Genomic DNA, 21,227 nt, shown 5'->3' with positions numbered 1-21,227 from the left:
AGGATATTTTTAAAATCATGGTAATAATTCAAAAGGACATCTTTTAGTTTAGAAACGGGAATGCCATTGAAAAGATCCTGGAAATCAAAAGTCGCAATAGAATTAATTTTATTATGTTCAAAATGAAATCTAAAATCTGTTGATTATTAGTGATAATCCAAGAGAAACCTTCTTTAGTAATATAGTTAATAATCTTATTTAAGTAGTTAGAGAAAATGTTGCCAGGTTTAGTTAAATAAGTATTAGACTCACATGTGATAGTTCTAAATTTTAAATATTAAGAAAAATGTGTTGAATTGTTATTCTTATTTAAATTATCCTTATTATTGAAAATAAAGCTTTTAAAGTAATAATAAACTCCCCATTTCCATTCTGTCAGCATACCTAAAGGTGAAGAGAATCTATTTGATATCTTTAAACCAAAACTATTGAGATCATTAAGAAAGTATTTTAGAATATATATATATATATATATATATATATATATATATATATATATATATATATATATATATATATATATATATATATATATATATATATATAGCGAAATAAATGTAAGTTTTCTGTCTTGGACCTTTCATTTTATTTATTCATAGCAAAACTTACAAAGAATAGCTAAGACAATCTTTTTACGTTTAATTCTTAACTATATTAAAATTGTAATTTATTAAAATATTTGTGATGTTTTTATAGCTCTGCCTTAAAAAAACATAATTAATAAATATCCTTTTCACCCTGTTAATTCTCCGTGTCGTTATTGGAAAAAAATAGGATGATTGCATATCTATTTGAAAAGTTTTTCATTCAAGAATATAACGAAGTTTATTACATTCTTTGGAAAGAAATCCATGCATGCTTTACTAAACTGATGAGATTATGAAACTAAATTATTACGTTTTCTTCGTGGAGTTCAGAAACAGGCACAAAAAAAGAAGAATATTGAAAAATGTTTCAGTGAAGAAAGAAAGAGATTTGCATAAAACTTATTTTCTAATCGAATAATATGATTTAAAAATCGATGAGATATTAGAAAAAATGCGTGTGTAAATTTGCAATATGAGTAGGTGTTGAATATGATGAAATTTAGGAATCTTATATTAATAAGAAAATATAAAGCATATAAGATTTTGAACTTTATAAAATTGACTGACAGAATTCGCTAACTTGCAAACTATATTTGAGACTGCGAAATATCAGACTGTAACTTTTAGTATCAGGACTCCTGTGAAATATCAGGACTCAGGCTAAGTAATAATAAAATGAAAAAATCCAACAATTATGGTAATGATACCAAAGCAAACAGATATAGCACTGTAAAAATTAGTAAGGATTATACTTTTCACCTGAAATCAAGATAAAATTGCTCTTATCGTATTCAACTTATCGCTTATCTTATCGTCTACTTATTCGCTTATCCAAACTTTTGTGCAGTGTAAATAAGTTATTCTTTCGTAAGTAGCAAAGAATTGGACGCATAAAAGAAAATTTTCGTAGAAATTTACCAATATGTCTCACAAGAAAATTACTAAATTAATCTGACTAATGGTTTTCCACTTTGTGAAATGGAATGCTTGAATCTTCTAAGAGCATTCGTGTGTCAGAAAATGTAAAGACACCATTTTCTATTTAATTTATTTTAGTCTGGACTTAGTTTAAATATTCTACACAGTAAAAAATTTCTTGGAAAAATGGATAAATAACAATTTATTTAAGTGTTATTTTACCATGGTTAAGAAAGCAGTCAAATGATCATAAATAAGATGGTATATTCAAACTGTTAACTGTAGGAAAACCGTTTATTAACTGCTACCTCCTAATACGGTTAAGCAACCAGAATTTTATCAAACCAACACATAAAGAAGCTATTAGTTCCTAGCAGTTTGGTACATATTATAGCCGAGAGGTCAAATCTGTGAAACCCAATTTGTGATCCTGGATTATTAGAATACTACAGTCTCATTCAAACGTAGATGACAGCACCATGAAGCTGCTTAACACAAGAAGTTTGGTATTTCCCATATCTTACGATAAGTTAAATAACCAGATAAATTAATTAAGCCCCATTCCACGGTTCATTTGAAAAAGATAACTCAACCACAACCAAAATCAATTGCATATTACCTAACAAAAAGCCTGGCTCCAATGTCAAGTTAAATTTCTTTTGTAAGGTTTAGAAACCATGCTAAATGTTAAAAAACAGTGTAATTTTGTATTCATGATTTTTTATACATACTGGTTCTAAACGGTTTCAAAATCGTAAAGGTAAAATATGGTATTTTCCGTAATTTTTCCTGTAATAGGGTGGACAGCTGCCGGTTACTTTACCGTAGTTTAATAATTAAAATTCTAATTATATAGGAAAGTGTTTTTCGAATCCAACTATTTCACACTTTAACTAACAACGCAAACTGTAAGATTAACTTAAACACCAGTATCAAATTACAATCATTCGTAACTACATTCATTTTTTAATATTATAAATATCACATTAATTATTTAAAATTAGATGTACATACTACAAATATTATAGCGCTAAGGCTATTACTTGTGTAAATTTAGGAATAAAAATTCTAATAATATAGGAAAGTGTTTTTCGAATTCAACTATTTCACACTTAAACTAACGACATAAACTGTAAGATTAACTTAGGCACCAGTATTAAATTACAAATCCTTCGTAACTACTTTCATTTTTTAATATTATAAATATTACATTAATTATTTAAAATTAGATGCATATACTACAAATATTATAGCACTAAGACTATTACTTGTGTAAATTTAAGAATGAAAATTCTAATAATGTAGGAAAGTGTTTTTCGAATCCAACTATTTCCCACTTAAACTAACGACATAAACTGTAAGATTAACTTAGACACCAGTATTAAATTACAAATCCTTCGTAACTACGTTCATTTCTTAATATTATAAATATTGCATTAATTATTTAAAATTAGATGTATATACTATAAATATTATAGCACTAAGACTATTACTTGTGTAATAATGTGTATGAGTTTAAATGTAACATAATATAAATAAAACACAAATTACTTTATCTTTCATATACATCAATAGCATTTCAAATAGATGGGTGATTAAAGCACCAAAAGTCGATTCTTTTAATGCATATATATTAAATACTGATCTTAAAATTACATATTAAGTTAATGATGATCCTAAAATTCTTTGTAGAATACTTAGTAAAAAATGTTAGTATGTCTCAATCAAACATGGCAATACTTTTACTTTCGTTACTTGTAATGAATGCAAAAGTAGAAAGTTCGTACTTTTGCTTGTACTTCATTATTTTTATAATTTAATACTTTTACTTGTTTTTCCGTTACTTTTAAATGAAAAAAGTACAAGTAATTGTAACGATAATATCAAAAGAAATCTTTACTTTCTTCTGAAATATTTTAAAAAATTTCCTTCAAAAAAGAATTTTTTTTCGAAATTTTTAAAATATATTTTTTTAATTTATAAATTAAATGCATTTTATATTCCAGTTTACTTCTTTGACCAAACTTTTTGAGGATTGCTATTTCTTGAAAGGGAGAGGACGGCTCATTTAAACACTTAATAATAACGTTTTCTGCAAAAGTCACTACATATGTTAAAGAAAAAACAAAATTTCCAAAGATTTGGCAGTTTTAAAATTAACGTAATTTGAAACTCCTTTTTATATGCAGACATTGAATTTTCATTTCTGGTTTGGTTTCCTGAATGTTTTCAACATTTACTATTTAAATTAATTTTGTAACATTTTCCTGCATTTTAAAGTTTTATAAATTTAAATTAAAATTTAATGCACTTTAAACTTAAAACAATACTTTTTCTTGAATTTTTTTAAAGGAAAATTAAGGTTATCTTGAAATTGTGATTTCATCGAAGAGTACTTTAAAATGGTTGCTTTTTGTTTTGTACTAGTAGTTTTATTTGTTACCTTTTAAAAGTAACGTTCCCTGTATGATCTTAACATCAAATATGGTAGCAACTACTTTGCACCAAAGTGTGTCCTAGAATGCTCTTATACAGTACTAAGTGTAAAGTAACCGTAACCATTTTTTTTCTTCTTTTGCATTCAGTAGCACTAAAATTCGTAATAAAAGTAAGATAAAATACACTTAAAAGTCAGTTAAGTTATTTTTAAGATTCAAATAAAATAAGAATAATTAACTTTGAATTCGTACATTAATTCTTAAAATAAAATTAGTTTGTAAATCAAAAATACACGTACACAGTGAGAATCTTGACATTAATTCTAACTAGGCTTAACAGAGCAGAAACGGATAGAAGTTATACATGATAAAATAAATTATTAAATTTCACAGAGATTTAAAAATTAAACTATAATTATCCATATTACATAACTAAAAACCTACACAGATAGTTTAACGGCAACCTTTTATTTCGATTTCTGTATCGCAATGTCGAAAACTTCCACTAACTCGCTGCAGCTTGCATTTAAATGTAACAATCTACAAGAAATATTCAAAGCTTGCCAATATTGGCATTTTCGGAAGTGAAAATGATTCTCGTTTGGTGTAAATGGGCGTGCTTTTAGTGTAAGCTTATTCAATTAAAAGTGTTTAGATTTCGATTATGCCCTTTAAATTGTTCAAAATGTGTAAGAAAACTCAATTTGGTGTTAACCTGAAAAATAATGTTTCTTCATACAATTTTTTGTGTTGGTTAGCATCATATTTGGCGAGATATTCAGCATAGTTTTTACAGTACAGAATTAACCAGCAAAAGTTGCGTGAAACCACTTGTGCTACTTAAAAGATTTTTACGAGCTCTCGCAACGAAATTATAGAATTTTTCGTTCAACTAGCAACAAATTAAATATTTTTAAAGTACTTTAATTAAGCATGTAATTTTAGGCGCTGGTTTTCTCTTGCTATGTTAAACGCGTTTAGATTAAAAGTTAAATGAGAATTATCTAACAAGTTTTAACGCCCAATAATACTGAAATAAACAAGCTTAATTAAGATAAACCAACTTTTTATGCCTAATTCTTATTAAGAAAAGCAAATTATATTGTAACAAGCTAATTTTTACAATCAGAAACTACTGAAAGCAAACGAAGTTTATTATGCACATTAAGAAACGCGCAACAGCAGTTTAAAAACATAACACATAATAAAATAGTTATTCTAATCATATTTATTGGATAATTGCGTATTTCTATCGTGATTACTAGGTAGTTACGTGTTCTAATCATATAATGATGCCTTATCATTTTAATAATTCAGAATGATTTTAACATAATGTATGGAACTAATAAGCAATGGTAAGCCATGTCCATAAAACAGTGCCTAATACATCATTTGGCCTGAAACTCGGCGCAGGACAATAAATCTCTTATATTATATGAGACTCAAAAGCCTTTTGTATACAATGAAGGGATGTAACGTTTGGTACAAGATTACGATTTGTGGTACCCCTTGGCAGTTGTGTAATTACAATTTCTGAATTTTAAAATCAGATCCTACCTGTAACATCTTTCATACTTGGTTCGAACTATCACAGGGCGTAGAAACAATATAAAATAATTTTGGTAGTCTGGGAACAATTTATTGATTTTAGATTAATTTCACTTTTTCGCAATCTATGTTCTTATTTTATAATAGCACAGGAAAAACAATAAAATTTAAATGCAATAATTATTATTTATTTAAAATTGGATAACAGCTAGAAAAAGACTTTTAAAAAAAATTCTGTTTAGAAAAAGGTAAATCGGTTCAACAAAACCGGAAAATCTTTTTGGTTCAAAGTTTGGACATATTCTACTGACTTGATTTATTTAAATTAAATAATAAAAATTATATTTCAACACCCTAGAACGAAACAAGCTTCTAAATAATAAAATAAACACTTTATGATACTACACTGTTAACCCCTTCATTGTTGCTCCCGTGAAAATGACAGGGTGAGGTTTCGCCCTCTATTTCTCGCTCCCGTGAAATTTCCGGGATGGAGTGTTCAGTAGAAACGCGCCAGTAAGAAGAACAAGAATAAAACTAATTCATTTTCTTTTGCCCGGAAAATATTTTATTTCTCATTTTACTCACCAGATGGCAGTATCAGGATATTTTTAAGGTAATTGTAGATAGTTAGTTTATTTTAAACTAGATGTCAGCACTAATCAAATACGTGTATTAGGCAAAATAGGCACTTTTACGACAGTTTTCTTGAAAATAAACCAATCGTTAAGGGGTAATAGAAATCCCATAAGTTTTGCAGTTTTTGACCAGCAGCAGGGTTGGTACTGCAAAACCATTAATTTTACAAAGTAAATCTGTTGCCTCAACGATAATCAGACTGATGCGATTATCATCCGTAATAAGACTGGCTTTTTACAGCAACAAAACGAGTTTTGCCAACAAAAATAAATCTGTTGTCTCAACAGACTTTTCCTATATGGGAACAAGTTTTTTCCGTGAATGTTGAAAATTAAATCTGTACTCGCACCAGACGGGAATATTTCACGTCAGCAGGATTTGTATCGACCAATCATTGCTGCTTTATTATGGAGAAATAGTGATAATGAGAGTTTCACTTCAATATTATATCAATTTGATAATATCGTCAAATCGCAATTTTATTTATATGATGTACAAAGCCAAAAAATAATTTCTGAAAAACGAGAGCAAGTACAGAATGTAATCGTAAAATAATTGGAGAGAAGATAAAGTTATATAACGGAATGCAAATCTGCATGGCAAAACTAGAACTTGAACAGCTGACTCTTTTAATCCGTTTGTGATTAGGGCGAAAAATACAGCAAAACCGTTTTGTCAACAAAACGGTTTTTCTCTGTTTTTAACTGTCACTAAACCGTTTAATATCTGGAGAAATTCCGAAAAACCAGCGAGCATTTTTTCTATTACCCCTTAACGATTGGTTTATTTTCAAGAAAACTGTCGTAAAAGTGCCTATTTTGTCTAATACACGTATTTGATTAGTGCTGACATCTAGTTTAAAATAAACTAACTATCTACAATTACCTTAAAAATATCCTGATACTGTCATCTGGTGAGTAAAATGAGAAATAAAATATTTTCCGGGCAAAAGAAAATGAATTAGTTTTATTCTTGTTCTTCTTACTGGCGCGTTTCTACTGAACACTCCATCCCGGAAATTTCACGGGAGCGAGAAATAGAGGGCGAAACCTCACCCTGTCATTTTCACGGGAGCAACAATGAAGGGGTTAACAGTGTAGTATCATAAAGTGTTTATTTTATTATTTAGAAGCTTGTTTCGTTCTAGGGTGTTGAAATATAATTTGTATTATTTAATTTAAATAAATCAAGTCAGTAGAATATGTCCAAACTTTGAACCAAAAAGATTTTCCGGTTTTGTTGAACCGATTTACCTTTTTCTAAGCAGAATTTTTTTTAAAAATCTTTTTCTAGCTGTTATCCAATTTTAAATAAATAATAATTATTGCATTTAAATTTTATTGTTTTTCCTGTGCTATTATAAAATAAGAACATAGATTGCGAAAAAGTGAAATTAATCTAAATATATATATATCTAAAATATATTATAAATATCTAAATATATATATATATATATATATATATATATATATATATATATATATATATATATATATATATATATATATATATATATATATATATATATATATATATATATATATATGCATATATATATATATATATATATATATATATATATATATATATATATATATATATATATATATATATATATATATATATATATATATATATATATATATATATATATATATATATATATATATATATATATATATATATATATATATATATGCATATATATATATATATATATATATATATATATATATATATATATATATATATATATATATATATATATATATATATATATATATATATATATATATATATATATATATAATAATAATAATAATAATAATAGCAATAATAATAATAGCAATAATAATAACCATTTACAAAAGAAACTGCTTTTTTCTTAAATGCTGAAAGGGATTTTCAGAAACAGTTTGTCTGAAGATTAATTTAAAATTTTTCTCTAGTTTTCTAAGGTAAGTTCATTTAATTGTACAAAAGTTTAAAAAAATAGAATAAAGTTCGCGAACTTTTGAAAAAGATTCCCTTTACCTAAGATTTATTATAGTGCAATAAGTTTCTTTTTGTAGAATTATTCCGCTAACTAGAGTCAGAAAATTCTCAATAGAAACTTTGTATCTAATGATTTATTTGTACAACATAAAACTTTCTTCAAATACTAATGGGATAGTTTGTTGAAAAATATAAATTTTAAAAGCAGAAAAGGCAAGTTATTTTTTTGTGATATAATCTAACAACTGGAAAGTAGAGTATTTTACAGAAAGAAATTTTTATTGCAATATTTATCATACTAAAATATAATATTAAAACAAACATGAAACTTGGAAACTCACTTTGAAATTAATGAACCACGCATAAGTTTGAGATAAGTTAAATGAAGTTTGAATAATCAAAATTACATAATCAAAAAATAACTATCACTGTTAAACTGTGCATTGACACTTTAAGAAAGCTTTTTTTTTTCAGAATAAATTTATTTATCATTTAATGATAACAAAAATCCAAATATTTATTTTTACATCATTCTAGAGTCTTTAATTCACTTTAAATACGTTGAAAATATTTGAAACCGAAGGATAATATGATACATGGAGTCGATAACTTCCTTAGCTTCCTCCCAATTAATTTCAAAATTTAATAATGTTGATATTATGTTACACGAAAGATTTTTTTTCGTTAAAAGAAGCATCATTATGTGAGTATTTTTTGTTTCAAAAAAGAGTAAACAAGTTTTTTTTGTTATGCATAAAGAATTAGGGCTAATTTCACAAAATTTTAACAAAGAATCAAAATCTCGAACTTGAAATACATTAGTTGTGAACTTGAAGTATATATGCTATTTGCAAGAGGTTAAATTTATTAATAAACTATTTGAAATTTTCGGAAATTATAAAGTTTGAAACTGCTTCTACTACTACAACTATGAATACTGTAACTACGACTACTACAACCATGACTACTACTACTACCAATATTATTATTATTATTGAATAAACCACTGCATGAAGTTACTGAAGACTCGAACTCATCTGTACTTCAATACAATATATCTTTGTCATTTATTTGATTTTTAGCTTGTAAATTTTCGTAAATGTAATCGATTTTGCATTCAGCAGAAATGTATAAAAAAATCCTACTTTTAAAATCTCGCAGTGCTGTTTTCCAACATTCAAACTCGCGAATTAAGCTGGCTAATCCTTATCTGGTCGACATCCCGTTATTTTTAATAAAGATCAACAACAATGTCATTCTTTCGTTATAATGCAGAAAGAAAGGGTAAGCAAAAAGCCATAAAATTTGATTTGAAAACAAAAGATACCTTATTTAGGGTGTCAACTTCATCTTCTGCACAATACGGAAATGTTATATTTGTAAGAAACCCATGAGCTCCCTGTAGATTTTGACTTGCAGCAACTAAATTATTTCTTGTCTCAGCAGCATGATAATACCTTTGCTCCATATCACTGTAATAAATACCACAAATTAGAGGTACAGATGGTACAAAAGTTTTAAATTCATTCAATTAGTTCAGTATATTCACCAAGATATAGATTGTTTTATTAGACCGGTAAGTAATGTCGTTTCAGTGCATTTGATGTTTGTATTCAAGATTTTATTTTTAATCAATAATGTATTCCCCCTCGTTAGCAACAACTTTTCAATGCCGGATCGAAAATGAATCGAAATGAATCGAAAAAAATGAATTGGTTTTTAAAACTAACGAGTATTTAATGCGACGAAACGGCATTACTTTCCGGTCCCCCTGAAAAATCGATCCAATCATACAGATCCTTATTTGTCACACAATTGTTTATACAAAAATATGATTTGTTAAATCTATATACTGTTCATAAAAGTGATGAAATTTGCAATATTCAACCAATTTGTATTAATAACGATTTTTGTAGACACTGAACTGCAAAAAAAATAAATAAAAGAAATCTCTCTAGTAAAATGTAATCGCTTACTAGTGTATCTCAAAATTACTTAATTACTTTTCTCTCTCATGGAGACCACCCCTCACAAAGAAGCAAGATGTTTTTGAGGTTGTTTTGAGGTTGACAGATGCAAAAAAATAAAACTTGGGGTTACATTTTGTAGCAAAAAAAAAATTCATCAATAAACCTCAATTTTAATCTCATTTATGCCTTACAAAATCAACCTCAAATATAACTCAGGGACTAATCACTCAAATATATTGGACGAAAAGGTTCTTTCCATCCATTTTTCACCATTTGCAATGTAAATTCTTTGCAACTGATTTTAAATTAACCCAAATGTTAACAAACCATGGAAATTTTAAGAGATATTTATTTCGTTTCCATCTGGAGGCCAGTGGAATTTGTGCTTGCGGCGATGCTGATGAAGATGTTGAGCACATTCTTCTTCATTGCAATTTATATGCGAGTGCCCGATTGAAATTAAAGACTGATTTGAGGCGTCTTTCTATTTTTTGGCCTCCTATTTAATCATAACTGCTTAAAAGTATCAAAAGTCTTCCTGCCTTGTGGAATTTTGTTTTTAATGTAAATTTGTAAATTTTCTTGTTTTTTCTTTCTACTTACTTCTGTAAGCCTCATGCTATACTTTGTGGTGCATGAGGAGTTTTCAATAGTTTAAATAAAAAAAAATATGTATATATAACTCAGAAATAATTTTAGTTTAGATTGGGGGAAATTATTCACACCTCAAATATATTTATTTTCTTAAAGAGTGTGTAAAAGAAAAATAATCCTTACACCTCAAAAACAATCACCTTAAGCTTATTGCTCTAAAGTAGACTTCTATCAACCTCAAAACAACCTCAAATGTGAATAAAACAACTTGATATACTTTGAGTATACACCCTGGGAGGTTGATCTTTTAAGATTGTTTTTGAAATCAACTTCGAATAAACCTCAAATCAACCTTGACACCTCAAATATGCCTCAAAAATTCCTTAAAATTTTGAAAGAAGAAAAAAGAAACAATAATTTTGTATATATTTATATTTTAACTTACTTTTCAGATATCTCCAACAACTCTTTCCATTTTTGAACAGCCAATCCAAGTTGAGCACAAGCTTGTTTTATCATTATTTCCGCTTGCTTCCATTTAAAATGTGCTTGATCAATATGATTTTTTCTCTCCTGTAATAAATCGTATTCTTTCTCAAGTCTGTTTTCTCTCTCACTGCCATACTGACCACCAAATATGCTATCTGAAAAAAATATTTCATGGTTTTTATAAACTTGAAGTTCTTTATTTTATTTTTAAAAATATTGGTGCAAGTTGATTTGAGAAATGAAATAAGAAAGAGATCATGAGGAAAAAAACAACTGAAGTTAATTCATAGTATCTTGCTAAGATAAAGGAAGACTATATAAAAAATCGTATTCTTTCTCAAGTTTGTTTTCTCTCTCACTGTCATACTGACCACCAAATATGCTATCTGAAAAAAATATTTCATGGTTTTAATAAACTTGAAGCTCTTTATTTTATTTTTAAAAATATTGGTACAAGTTGATCTGAGAAATGAAATGAGAAAGAGATCACGAGGAAAAAAAAACAGTTGAAATTAATTCATAGTATCTTGGAATCAAGATAAGGGACGACTATATAAAAAATCGTATTCTTTCTCAAGTGTGTTTCCTATCTCACTGTCATACTGACTACCATATATGCTATCTAAAAAATATTTCATGGCATCAAGCTGAGGGAAGACTTAATTGCACGATGATAAGGTTCTATTTATCACCTTATTAAGGTTGCTGTGAATTTACCGCTACTAGGGTTCAATGAAATAATACGGTCCTTTCATCTTTCAATTAAGATTGCAGTGAGTTTTAACACTATTATGGTTAAACAAGATAGTAAGGTTTAATTTATCACCTTATTGAGGATGCAGTGAATTTAAACGTTATTCGTTTTTATGATTCAACATGATAAGGAAGTTCTATTTATCATCTTATGAAGGTTGCAGTGAAAATTAATGCTAGCATGATTCAACGCGATAATAAGGTTCCACCGATCACCCTATTAAGGTTGCACTGAGTTTAACTACTATTATATTTCAACCATTTTATAAGGTTCAGTTTACCACCTTACTGAGGTCACAGTTATTTTCAATGCTATTATGATTAAACTGGTTAATAAGGTTCTATAGATCACCTTTTTATGTTACAGTAAATTTAAAAGCAATTATGAACATTTGGATAATAAGGTTCTATTTCGCACCGTATTAAAGTTGCAATGAAATTTAAAGCAATTATCGTTCACCGCTATAGTAAGGTTCTATAGATCACCTTATTAAATGTGCAGTGAATTTTAACGCTGTTGTGGTTTAACACGGTCCAAAATTTTAAACAGCGCATAGTATCACGTAAATTTGCTACAACCGTAGTAAAGAGTATAGTTAAACCATTTTATTGATATAGTTTGTTCCGCAATTGAAAAAAATTCTATTTTGTCGAAAATAATTGAAATTATCACCTTTTGACTTGCCTGATACTGTTCTCCTTATTATGGCCCAAAATACTACATATTGGTTCAACTTTGAACTGTTATGTTATAGACTGTCTCTACACTTGGGGCAATTTAATCATATTCATATTAAAATTTTAATGTTATATTAATATATTTCAGCATATTTTTAATGAATTATGCTTATATGAATTTGAAATTATGTTATATTACATTATGATTTATGCTATATTATACTATGAATTATGTTATATTATGTTACGAATTATGTTACATTATATTATGAATTATCTTATATTAATATGTTATGTTATTATTTATGTTATATTAATGTTTTCAGTTCTTCTTATAATTATTACGCTTTTTCTTATTTATTTTTAAAATGTCGTTATTATGTTTTAATAAAGAATGTTGTCATACGCCGCTAGGAGGGGAGTAAAAAAAAATTAAGCTTCCCTTCAATTTTGAAATATCGAGAATCCATTTGCATTCCATCGTGCCTGTCCAATACACCTAATTTCATTAAAATCTAAAGGGAGGCATTTCCGAGCCTGGATTCCTATGCAGTTTTAATCCTGATGATATGAACTAAATACCCTAGAAGTTTGTCACAACGTTAATCGGACCCCCTGTTATATATAACGATTTTCAAACTTGTATATTTCAACAAAAAATTGATTAAAAATGTCATTTTAAAAAAAATTGCAGCTTGGAAACAGAGACCGATTGCAGACTTGAAATCAGTGACGTGTCTCATGTAACAGAAAAAAAATCGTTTCCTATCGGATATTTTTCCTATAGAATATTTTCCTACAGTATTTTATTTTCCTATTTTTCTTGTAGGATATATTCATGGGATTATAGATATTTATTTAATCTATAGGACCATTTTTCATCCCATTCCTTACAAAAACAAAACGAAAAATTTTGAGTTTTCCACTATATTTTTGACATAGACAATAACATTATACTCTCTTAGCATTTTAAAAAAAATTGAAAAATTATATGGTTAAGTTGTAATGCAAATTTTAACATTGATTTTGAAAAAATTAGTAAATTTCGTAGCTGTAAAATTTAAAAAAAAACACTACTGCATTTGCTTTCAGTTAAAATGTATCGATTATTTTTAACACTTAGGACATAATTATTTATCCGCTTCTAGATTGCCGTAGTATGAACCGATAGTAATTCCTTTTATGCATGAAGTACATTTATTGTTATTAAAATTTGTGAAAATTTACGGAATAACAAATCTGTAAACCGAATAACTAATGCTCTCATTTATAACTTTCACATGGTAGATAGTGTATTGTTCGCATAATTTATTATAATTTATAGCTTTAATGGTTTGGAGTTGAGATAAAAGTACCAATAAATATGTAAAATATGGTGAATTTCTACCCTACTATGCAGATTGTTAGTTAAATATTCATGACAATTAGTTGAGTGATCAGCTGTTTAGAAAAATTACCATACTTAGCAAACATTGAAGGCAACTGGTATTGAATATTTACTATGAAATAATCAAAACAACAAGCAGAACAATATTTAAAACCAAAATTAATGAAAGAAATAGATGAACAATAGAGGGAGAAAAAAACTGAAAAAATTATTTTTTGTGAGTTCAATGAAAAATTTATTTTCCGATTTCGAAAAAATATGGATTAAAATAATAAATTAACAGCGAAGTTTTATTTCTCATGCTGGGCTAAATTCTCAGATAGCTAGATTCTTTCACTGGGATTTTAATTTTTATGCCTTATCGATTAAGTAATTTCTAAAAAAAGATATATATATATATATATATATATATATATATATATATATATATATATATATATATATATATATATATATATATATATATATATATATATATATATATATATATATATATATATATATATATATATATATATATATATATATATATATATATATATATATATATATATATATATATATATATATATATATATATATATATATATATATATATATATATATATATATATATATATATATATATATATATATATATATATATATATATATACGCTGGGAAGTATAATTATAAAATCTATATGAATAAAAATATAAAGTCTTTCGGTTATAACCTCAAAACTGTTTAGGTATTGAAGAAAAAGCAGTTTCTTTTGATATTGAAAAAGCGACTGGATGTTAATTTTTAAAAAAAATCATGATAAACTGCAAGTAAAATAATGAAAGAAAATAGATTAAAAAAATTATTTAAAAAAATATGTAGGTAAAAAGGCAGGAAAATATTGCCTTTTGATATTTTAGAATTTATTAATGTCTTAACAAAATTTTTAATAGGATAAATTTAATCCACATTATAAATTCCTTATTTATTGAAAAAAATATGTTTATAATATGGACTCTTACCATATTGTAAACTATGTTGAAAACTCTCACTATGGTGTTAGGATAAAATTTTGGTGTATAGTAATTGGCAAAAAATATTTAAAATTATTTGTGCAAATATATTACTAAAAATGTGCTTATATTAGAAAAAAATGTTTTTAGACCAATACGTTTTTCAATGAAGCCATAAATTGAATTTAATGCGTATGAAAATATATGTGTTGACAATAAACAAACAAACAAAAATTCAACAAATAAATAAATAAAAATTTATCCGTGAAAAAGTAAATAAAAAAATGTATCTACATGCACTGTAAAAGTTTTAGTTTACCTTAGCACGAAAAACTGTGGCAACTATACAACAAAATATTTTACAGTGTATTAAATAACCCCACTTCAAAATATCTAAGTGAATAGATTATAAATAAAAAAGGTAGCCATTAAAAAATAAATCCAGTAAGTATTAAACATCTTTTTATTACTGCACAAATTTTTCCTATAAACAAATAAAATGTATTTCATTCATCGCCATAATTTTATTATTTACCTTTATTTTGACGTCCTTGTTCTAAAAATAACAACCGTTAAAATTTCCTTTAGGTTTCTAATACATTGGCTCATGCATACAGAAGTTTGTTTTTTTATGACATTGATGTTCATTAATAAAATCTTTAAGGATTTAATGCCGAAAGAAATAAACTGAAATACACTCTAACATTAAACGCGAAACTTTATTGATATAACCTTGGTGTGGAAATCAGCAGTTACAAAATTATTCACGAGCAAGTATTTCTCAGATGTCACGGAAATGTTGTCGTGTCTCGTATTTTCTTAAAGAGAAATTAAGCTAAAAATTCATTTGACGTTTCTGAGTATTGAATAGAAAATGTCAAGTTATCGCAAAGGCTTTTATTCCGTTATATTTAAATGTTCCAAAACACATGTTTGAGGTTGTCTATGTGAAGGTGGTTTTTAATTAAAAAGAAATAACTTACAATTTATTTTTCTCATATTTAATTATGGGCAGTTTTGTCAATTTTACATGTATTTCCAGCTGACTCAGCCGCTCTGATTATCTTATAAGTTACGATTTTCTAAAAAAATTAACAAAACATAAAAATAAAAAATATGTATATTTACACATTGCCTTAAAAATTAGCGAATTGCCATAAATTAGCTTAAAAATTGTCATAAAAATTAGCGAAAGATTTGTCAGAGTGAAGCGAAATTTTACAAACGCTAGTTGTTGTTGTTGTCGGCCATTAAGGCAAAGGGGGTGCAATTGTTCTTGTTTTCCAGTGGCGCCATCTATTGCCAAGAATTCTACTTCTACCTCACCCATACGCCATACCAGTTTATAGGGCTGTCCCATTCATGAATCCATTCATTCATCTACAGATCGTAATTTTGACCTGAACCAGAGATATATCAATCTCCAATTCAGTACCCCCAGATGTATAGATTTGTTATGGGAACATGGATAACTTTGTGATCCGACATATTTAACATGCACCAGTCACCATTTACTATACGGGGAGTCTTCGACCGGCTGGATTTGAACTCCCGTTTTCGAAGAACGTGAGTCCAGCTCCCTGCCAACCAGGTTATCTCGGCCTAGATACGCAAGTACAATATTGATATAAGTTATTTAAAAAATCGGAGCTGAAAAAATCATTAATTACTGAAGAAATACAAACGGATGGAAGTAATAGTATCCTCTTGGCGCAAATGCAAAATGCGATACTGTCAAGAATTGAGTCATTCAAGTCTCTTAGATGATCTGCTGCATGTTTGACGCTGTTTTTACAGTTGCTGTAAAAATACCGCTAAATCGACCAAATTATGAGACTGTCCAATTACCCGTCCTAGATATGCTAGTTCGGTGACAAATCTATGAATCAGCAGGCCAGGGAAGGGTAGTAATGTGTAAATCTCGCCTACGTAGTACATAGTGCGCACATAGCGGTTCTATGTACTACGTACTACGTAGTACATAGAATAGCTTCTACAGTTTGTGTTATAATATAGGGTGCCCTCGCATAAGACGCACAGTTTTTCCTAATGTTGATCCACGGTGCTATAACAGCCCTGCGGTACATTCGTGACATCATTCGTGACAGGTCAACATGTATTACAGGTCTCCCAAAAACAATTTTTCAACAAGAAATTGCTCGGCCACACACGGCAGGGGTGTTACAGGATTTGAACACATATTATAAAATAACAATTTATTGTTAATTTTACCAAAATCGTTATCAAAGCATTTCTGTAAAAACTGTTCCCATAGGGTCAAAAAAATACTCTAAATTTTACCATACTCTTCTTTTTACCATACCCAGTTTTGACCATACTTTTTTTCTCAGTATGGTAATAACCGTTTAATTAAAAAAAAAATTTTTTCGTTAAATATTATTTGCAATGGTAAATGAAAAGCGAAGTAATTGAATGGTAATGCAGAATGTTTTTTTTAAATTCCCTGTTTTATTTTAACCTAGTTTTGCCATTTTTAAAATGGGGCAGGTGATAAATTATAAAAGGAAGAACTTTATTATTTTTTATTTGTCAGTAATTTAAGCAACCTTGCTTAAAATTTAACACGATACTTTTATACGGAATTACAATTTGCCTTAGGCATCATTATCCATTCAGATCCAATTTTTTTCTTCATATTAGCGTCTAGGAAATATATTTGTTTATCTTGAAAGCAAATTGAAAAATCATTCCAACATAAAATAAAATTCCTTTATACCATATAGAGCACATTAAGTATAAATGCTAAACTGCTTTTTCATTTTAAAAAGATAGTCATTGAATATTTTTTCTGGTACTTTTTTCAATTCGAAAATAACCGAGGCAAGAACAAATTAATAAAGAACAATTTCACTTTTAAAGGTTATCAATAACTTAACCACCATAACGTGAAATCTAAATTGACAGTTGCCAACTATCTTGGGTTTCACAACTAATTTATATTCAAGTTTTATCAAAATTAAAATAGGATTTCCCTGAAAGGAAAATTAAAGTATATTCCAAGTATCGTAACAAAACAAACTTGTAACTAAACATTCTTGTAACAAAATTAACAAAGAACATTTTTGATCTTAAGACTATCAACAACCTAACCACCATAACATGAAAATCTTGAAAGTTAAAAGTAATATTTGGTACCACTACCTATTTGTATTCAAATTTCATCAACAAAAAAAAACTAGATTTTCCTGAAATAAAAATCGATATAGGATATACAAAAAATATTAACTCGAAACCTTTCTATTTATTCTCTTGAAAATAATCTCGTGCATTATAATTTGACTGAAATGATGTTTTACCCCCTTAATTCATTAATATTGAAGTTCTATCAAACATAAAATCTGATTTTCCTGAAATACAAATAAGTATTGGATATCCAAAATATAATAACTCATAAAATATAGTGACAAGAACAAAAAAATGTTTTAAATATATTTTATAAATAATTTTTATCGTATATGTTTTTAGAAATTTTGGCACTTAACATTGATTTGATATAAATATCTAAGTTCTCCTTTGAACAAAAAAACTATTGAAAATAATTAAAGAATTAACCCCTCAAAAGCAGCTATTAATAATAATTAGAAAGCTGAGGTTAGCAATGCCTATAAACAGAAACTGACAATAGTATGCAGTAAGTGTAGGTTACACAGAATTTTATAAACCCGCCTCATATCATATTTGCATCATCTTCGATTTTAGTGACACCTGTGCTTACCGTATAGAATGACAGTGACAAAATAAATTTTTAAAAATACGTTTTATAAATAATTTTTATCATATGTATATGCTTTTAGTACTTTTGACACCTAACCATTGATTTGATATTAATAACAAAGTTCACCTTTGAACAAAAAAATTATAAAAAAGTATTAAAATGTCCACCAAATGAGCTCCTGAAAAGCAGCTATTAATAATAATTAGAAAACAGAGGAGAGCGATGACTATAACAGAAACTGACAATAGTATACAGTGATTGCGATACTGAATACAGAACAAATATATACAGAACATTTTTGATTTTAAAGCTGTTAACAACCTAACTGCCATATCATGAAATCTAAGTTGACTGCTACAAACAGTATTAGATATCACTATCTAAGCATATTGAAGTTTTATCAAAAATAAAATCGCTCTTTCCCAGAATAAAAATAGAATATCCAAGAAAAACTCGCAACACTTCACCTGAAAATACTCTCCTGTATTATAATTTGACTTAAATGGCGTTTTTACCCCTTTTATTCATTAATTAACATTCCTTTTACGAAATTTCTCATATGCTTTCACATAAGGGAGTGTATACCATATTTAGAAAGGTTTTAGGCGATCAATATGTTCCGTAAAGCTTCTCGCCGCCCGCCAAGCCTTTACGTCACGGAATGTAGAGGAATTCTCTAAGCTAGGAAAGCTTAAGACTTATGAATTCTTAGAAAATTTAGAATAATTAGAAATTAGTCATGAATGCACAACATATTGGCGGAATTTTCATTATAAATTAATAGTTTGTCAATTATAAGATTTTATGCAATAATTCATTGTGTTATATATTAATATGTAATGCAGTAATAATTAAGGTTGCAATTTAAAAAAAATAGCCTGTTGGGATTTTACGAAAATATATTAAATTGTGATTATGAAGCAGTTCGAAGTGTTTAAAAAATGCATGCGCGCAAGGAGAAAAAAAAGTATCATGAACTGGTAAAATTACCATATTTTATGTTAATAACATTTCCAGTTGAAAATAAATTACAAAAAACGTAATTCTATTTCATAAAACCGAAATATAAGGTGTTAAAAACAATCATTTCGTAATTTTTCCGTTTATATGGTAACGGTTTACCGGAAATTCTGGTTTTGAAAATTTTAGTTCTAATTACCGCACATTCAGTAAAAAGTGCAAAATTGAAAAATAAATTTTACCGAAAAAATAGTTATTATGCCATGCTCTTAGGTATCATGATAAAATTACTTCAGTCACCAAAATTTATCACATATTATAAAACCATATTTTTTTGCTAATTTTACCAAAAACATTACCAAAGCACTTTGGTAAAAATTACCGAGTTTTTGGTGTTTCCATAGAGTCAGAAGCATTGTAAATTTTAACATATTCTTGAAGTTTTGACCATACTTCTTTTCTCAGTGTTGAAGGTGCATGTTCTGAGCAAATCAAAATTTTAAAGAAAAGTTAAAAATCTACTTTTTATGTCAAAGAAGATAAAAATATTATAAATTGTAAATCTAAAATTATATTCAAAAACATGAATACTTCATAACAAAGGCGTAATAATTAAATAAAGTTGTTCTCATTTAGCAGTGCTTAAAAAATAAAACCCATTAGTTTCACGAATAAAAATTATCTTGCGAATAAGAAACATAATGAACAAATTCTTGGCATTAAATCTTAAAAAATAATCTGTAATTGCATTTAGTAAAAATGAAAATCTATTTTATTAAAATTAGTGCTCTTAGCTTGTTAAAAAATATTTTTGCATCAGTTTGTCTGAAAAAGCACAAAATTCTTCAATGTCAAAAACTATGAATTCAATTTTAATTTTCAAAAATAAAATGCATAATTTTCCGAATTTATCTTAAGATTGAATAACTAATAATTGATGAACACAACTATTGTATAATAATCAAAGAAAAATAATTAAATTCTTCAATTTAACTTCTTTTCATCAAACCTTTTAAAACCATCCATTAAATACTATTTCTTCTATAAAAAATGACTAATAGAAGAGGAATTTAACTAAATTTCATTTATTGCGCATTAAATCAGATGTTTTCACGAATAAAATTTAGTTATTTTTGCTGAATAATTCATTAATGCAAAGGAACTGCGGTACACATTTGATTATTTGACCTCCTACAGCTTTAGGTTCCTTTTTATAAGCATCAAGGCTTTTTCGAATAGTATAAACATCTCCATAGCGCTATAAAAAGTTCCGAAAAGAAATGAATGCAGTTCAGTGTGAATCTTATTAGTCGTAAATCTCAGTAGTTTTTCCGAGAAGTAGTTTTCAGTACATACTACCTTTATAGTAAAGGAAATTCTTTTTATTCTAATATTACAAAATCAATTATAATTCAGATAATGAAGCCGTTTATGTGTTTATTTTTTGACATTTAGCTTTTATTTAACAACTTTAAAATAAATTTGGAATATTTCATCTAACCCCCCCCCAAAAAAAATTTTTTTTTGTTTGTTTAAAAC

At 27.2% G+C, this 21,227-nt stretch overlaps 1 non-coding gene across 2 annotated transcripts in view; it reads right to left on the bottom strand.

Moving 5' to 3' along the window:
- The window catches only part of LOC107454187 (uncharacterized), a 213,274-nt gene that overhangs the window by 81,071 nt on the left and 110,976 nt on the right, over positions 1–21,227 (bottom strand). For both annotated transcript variants that reach the window (XR_015430869.1, XR_015430868.1), the window contains exons 7-8: positions 11,135–11,333; positions 9,453–9,597 (exon numbers count right to left, since the gene is read on the bottom strand). This is a non-coding gene — a transcript (uncharacterized LOC107454187). The remainder of the gene's footprint in view (positions 1–9,452; positions 9,598–11,134; positions 11,334–21,227) is intronic.

Source organism: Parasteatoda tepidariorum, chromosome 12 (assembly GCF_982258835.1).
Source record: "Parasteatoda tepidariorum strain Cologne lab strain chromosome 12, Ptep-v5.0, whole genome shotgun sequence".
Classification (NCBI taxonomy): Eukaryota; Metazoa; Arthropoda; class Arachnida; order Araneae; family Theridiidae; genus Parasteatoda; species Parasteatoda tepidariorum.
This window is presented reverse-complemented; position numbering and strand designations above follow the sequence as displayed.